Source organism: Athene cunicularia (genome assembly GCF_003259725.1).
Source record: "Athene cunicularia isolate RWA chromosome 3 unlocalized genomic scaffold, athCun1 chr3_part1, whole genome shotgun sequence".
NCBI classification, from domain to species: domain Eukaryota; kingdom Metazoa; phylum Chordata; class Aves; order Strigiformes; family Strigidae; genus Athene; species Athene cunicularia.
Genome location: NW_020799097.1, coordinates 70,817,104 through 70,822,890, shown reverse-complemented (window position 1 = coordinate 70,822,890; position 5,787 = coordinate 70,817,104).

Here is a 5,787-nt window from a genome sequence, read left to right as displayed (position 1 = left end):
CGCCCCGCCCCACCAGCCCCGGCCGTTCGCTAACCGGGGGCTGCCTTCCCGTCCCGGGGTAATGGTGCGACGCCCCACAGGGGCCGGCGTGTCTTGCTGCCGCGTCTTGCCGCCGCAAGCTCGGGCCTGGCCAGGAGGGACCGCAAGCCGCTAAACCGGCGCCTATGGCCCTGGCGTTATAAGCAGAGTCGGGGCCGGGCGAGGAAGCCATAAAGAAAGGGCTGAATGCGCCCCAGTGCTCATCTGTCTGCTCAGCGGGGCGTCTGCCCCCCAGCACACTACGCCTATGTACCATCTTTGCAAGGTCACCAACTCTGACATTGTCAAAACCGGTGACTTCTACAGCAACTACTCATCTCTGGTCTAGATTTGCTTTTAAATATCTGTGAGTGATACTCTCCTCCCTCTGTCAGATGCATACCTGTACAGAAAGAAGTACAATGATTTTTCTTGTCCCAAATAGCACGTTAAATCAAATAAGGGCACACATGTACTTCCTTTATCGTATTTCACTTGCACAGCTGTGCAATAAAAAGTTCAGAGGTTAGCTGTAAAATGAGCTAAAGGGTGACATAGCTATGCTGTCATGTCACAGGATGGGACTATCTGTCCAGGCGCTGCAGGGCAGTAAGGGACTTTCTCATAAGCATCTTCCTACTTTTACAACCTGATTTTCGGTTGCATTTCTTTCAAAGCTACCGCTGCCAGCTCTGAGGTTCTGTCAGGTGGACTTATTAGGATTAGCAGCAGTGGCTTGGTCAAACTTTTGCCTGTGTTACTGCAGTTTGCCTGCTAAAGCCATCTGTCACATCTTTTCTATGCAGCATTCTTGAGTTCCTCATCAAGTCTGCTATGCCGTTTTGTAATCCTTCACGTGATACTAAAACAGTGATATTCTATATGCTTTATGCATCATTTGAACTTCAATTGTGAAGAACTTTTTTTTAATATATATAATTATGTAGAGCAGAATCTCACACTGTGAACATAGAAAGCTGGATGCTATTGTAGTCAACCATACTGCAAGCCCTAAAACAGCTTTATCACATGCTGCAGCAGCAGCATTACTCTACAGCAGCCAATACCTCTGGCACTCTGTATTAAGCTGCTAACAGCAATCCTGCAAGTCACTGTCAACTCCAAGGGTATTTTCAGCTAATTCTCCTAACACTTGTGAGAAAGGTCAATAGGCAGCCTCAGAATACAGCTACAGACCAGACAGCTAGAAGAGGAAGAGAGAAAACACTTTGGGATTATTGAAATGTTTTCTTAGGCAAATACTTTTGTTGGTTACTTTGTGATTTCTGTATGCATTTTTTATCTTGTGTTCTTGTATGGTTTCTTTCTTTGCTCAAGATTGCTTGTTAAAAAGCATTTGGGAACTATTAAGAGGGGTAGGTTGGACATAGAAGCTTATTTTCATTGAGGGAAAGAAGAATCACAGTTTTCCTTCCCTGTCTTACATTTTTTTTAAGAAAATGTTGGCAGGATGTTATGTGATGGAGGTGAGAGCTGTGATGGATTTAGGGCTGCTCTGTAAACCTTTAAATATATTCTCTTGTGTTTCATCACTATGAAAGATGTGTACTGTGTTAGTATGTTGTTTCAGTGTAATAGCAGATTTAGATAAACAAATAAAAGGAGGAAACAAACATCGGGTGAGAATATGCCTCAGCAAATATTTCTGAGGTTGTCAAAAAGGATGTTAAGTCTAGACAAAACTGACTCTGGCCACCGGGCCCGAACATATTAGCTGAGACAACAAGGAGCATCTGTGGACTGTCCTTAAATGTGGCTAAAGCTAGGAGTGTGTGTGAAAGGGAAGAAAACTGAAAGCATGCCTGTCTCTCTTCCAGAGGTTAGGAGACCTGAGAATGAAGGCATTTACTAGATCAGTAGATGTACTAAGGCAGAATAAAGCTAATTCTGAACTCTGCTTGCTTATAATCTGTTTTTCCCCAATTATCATTCAACAATATTTTAAGGAAGTTATTTGGATATGACAAAATAATGTTTACTGCTGGTCATAACTGCTGGAGTTGTGCCCAGTTCGATCTCCTGAACAAGCGCAGTCACTATGCAGGGTACTGCAGAGCAAATATAAGAGCAGAGTGCCAGGGCACTCAGTGCATTCATAAGCCTTATGTGCCCTCACCTGGGGCACCTGCTGCTGGCCTGAGCTGTGTTGTAGGAGGGCCTGTGCCCAGCCATGTCCTTCACTTGGTGACTGGCTTGACTTCGGGCCTGACTTGTCACTTTGCTTTTGCTTGATGGCCAAACCATTACTGTCCCCAGTTCTGCTCTGCTTGCCTCGCTCAGACACCATGGGATCTTGTGCTGCTGTGTGGTGTTGTCATCCCTGGCTCCAGGCTCACCTTCCCTCATGGAGGAGTCTCAGTCCCACTGCTCTCTAACACGGAAAGTCACTGATGTGCCTGAGTCCTTCTTGCCTCCTCTCTTGAGTGCAGAGCTGGGAAAAGAGGGATGCTGAGTTCAAAATAATGTAACCTTCTGAAATGGAAATACAAAATGAAGGTCCACACCAAACTCACTCGAGGCTATAGGAAGAGAGATGAGATGAAGGAGAGTGATTAAGTTAAAAACTGAATGGAGGCAGGGAGAGGAGTGAGTGTAAGTGTAGAAGCCAATTAGCGTGGGGTTTGGGACATAACTGTGGAAATGTTCAGCAGGAACATTTCACAAGGAAATCTCTGCTTGTGGTATGTATATGCAGAAGCAGATGGGATCAGACAGTGATGATCAACTTTTCATATGCTTTTTAAATTCAAAGAATTTTAAAACTCTAATGGGTTCATGAGGTGGGAGGGAAGGGATGAAACAGAAATAGTAGCACGGAGGGGTTTATGTATAAATGTATGTAAGTACAGCTATGGGATTGAGGTGTGGGTGAATGTGTTGAAAAGGAGAGATCTGATGTGCTTACAATTAGTGGGATCTTCATCTCAGAACAATCAAGTGATGGCCCACTCTGGCTGCTGGCATTCCCATGCCTCTTCCCTAACAGGGCCATCCATGCAACAGCTCCCTGGAGACTCTAGGGACCTGTACCTGTGGGAGATGAAGGTGTATACAACTGATAGTGGACATCCAGGAACCCAAGTGCTCACACTGATTTGGACAAGTGAGGGGGAAGAGGATACAGGAATGCTGAGTGTCAGAGCAGATGGAGAGGTTCCACATGAGTGCTGATGGCCAGAAAACATATTTTTAAAAATTTCTGCTTGTCTTTTACTCTAGTGTAGAATGTCTATGTTCCTTTTAATTTTATCTTAATGGATATACTCTTAATAAGTTTTAAAAATGGACTCATGCCCTGGGATTATAGAGCAGAAAGAGCTAGGAACCCTCATGTTTGTTTACTGCACAAATGGGTGCATCCTGCTGCTATTGGTGTGCGGCGGGCAGAGGAAGCAAGCAGCCGATTCAATGTGAATGATAGAGCAAGCTTCAACTTCATTGAAAGAAATCACACCTTATATAAGCACTCTACAATACACTACTTGCAACTCTATTGGATACATTTAAGAAACTACATTATAATATCTCAGCCATTGGGTACATCTAAAAGGTCACATTATAATATCCCAGCCCCTTGTGGCATTTCTGGTATGCATAAACATCTTTCTTGCTTTGAACATGTTTCCCTCCAAGGGCTGTTTTTCTCTCACCCCCAAGGTCATAATGCGCCCCAACTTATCTCTTTGTTCCCACAACAGTCCCTGTTAGCATCACTGAGCCTTGAATCTCCTTCCTTATTAGTATAACTGTACCCTGGGTTTTTTCCTCTGTTTATCTCAGGTGGCTGTGACCGACTTCTGCAGGGAGCTATGGCCGACCAGCTCTTGCAGGGAGCTATGGCCTTGCTCTCTGCAAGCCGTTCTCCAACATTGGTGTATGTTAGTTTCTCAGGGCCCTTTGAGGCCATTTGCCTTAACGCTCCTGGAAACCTGCAGAGCCAAATGCTGTTTCCTTCACACATGCCTGGTATCCATCCAAGACACTGGAGATATTGCTTAGGAAGGCTCACACTTGTATTGTTGTCATCCTCTGAACAGTCATGCCAAGAATGTAGTCAGGAGATGGCCAATAGGTACATTCTGTCCAAAAGTGCCTGGGCAAATCCGTAAATGCCTTGGAGATGAAGGTGAGCTCTTTCTCTGTGCTCTGTGACAAACTTAATCTTGATTCAAGCTGGTCCTGGTAAACAGCGTCAATTTGTATGTAAACGATTTCTCTTGTGTTTCTGGTCTCCCAAGGGGTTAAGTATCCCTGGAATGCTTTTAAACATGGGCCAGCTAGTTTCTTGCCAACAACCTCTCTATGTGAGAGCAATACAGTTTGCTTGCATCTGACAACAGAAAAAGTCTTTTGCATTTAAAACAATGAAGTATTTTTGTGTGTGTATTTTTACAATGTCTGTCTTGTTTTCTGTACTTGCTGTCCTTTGGGAATTCCTCTAACTCCATTGCTTCTTTCCTTCTCTCCCAGCCCACTGGATGTAACAGGGAGACCTTTCATATTCTGGGGCAGGCTGGGAGTCCCTCACATACTGCAAATCAGTTGTCAGATCATGGTTAGAAGTTGGATGGAGAATACATATTAGAGCGGTGGATCTGTCTCCAGGATTAAAAGAATCATCTGGGAAAGGTCTGGGAAGTCTATGGATGGGACCTGGTATATGCATTGGGCAACTGCCAGACTTGCCCTGGACTGACTGCTAGCCAGAAAAGCAGATTCCCTTTACCTCATTTGCTTCACCTGAACCAGCAATGACGGGATAGAGTATATGTGTTGTGTGGAGCTGGAACAGGCTCATCCCTCCAAGGATGGGTTTCTTGTACAGCAGATGATGTTATCTGTGTCTCCCATGGTGGTATGTTAGGCTGTGTGTGTCCTGGTATCAGGAAAAGCTTTTAAGAATATTTGAAATTATATCTGCTGCATGATACCTTATTTTCTCTAACGTTTATACAATGCACTACTGATAGGGCCTACCTATTCATAGTGATGTATCACTATCCCCACGTTTCAAAAGCAAAGAACTGAAACCCGTGCTGGTGGGTACCGAGCAGGTAACATACCTGCACTGTTGCGCATGGCTGAGAGGAAGCACTGTAAAATTGCAGTCCCGGGTTCATGGACGCTCGTTCACAGGGTCCAGAGGGAGGCACCAATGCAAAAGTCACAGCACTGACAGTAGATTCCCCGAAATTGTCTGCAATAATGGAATTTGCTTTCCCTTAAAAACCAAAAGAAACACATATAAATAACAGGTGGCAAATTAATATTGGTGCAAAATTAATCATTAAGGGGTTTAGGAGCACCCAGGAATACCACGTGACTGTAGGAAGTTCACTCTATGGTTTTCTGCATTATGCTACGGGCTGTGGGAGGGACCGGAGGTGCTACTCTTCACTTAATATTGCTAATTCATCGAGTGCTTACACTGGGACAAGTAAAGGCCACGTCGGAAGCATCAGCTTGGCATTTATTAAATTCTACGTTACTGATTTTGTGACCTAGCCACCTCTAAGAAGGAATTTTAGTTTGTAACTTTGCCCTACAACAGCCCCGCCCCAGAGGTGCTGTTGTAGACCACGGGTACTCGGGAAGCGTTTAGCCGTGCACACAGGTAACAACTCCCGTAAACGTTCCATCCTTCCCCATTTCTGGCGTTGTGTTCCAGGTGCTCGGCCACGTCTTCCCTCCCCTGGCTGCCTGCCGCCGTTCCCCCGCACTCCCCGCCGCTGCCGCCCTGGCTGTAGC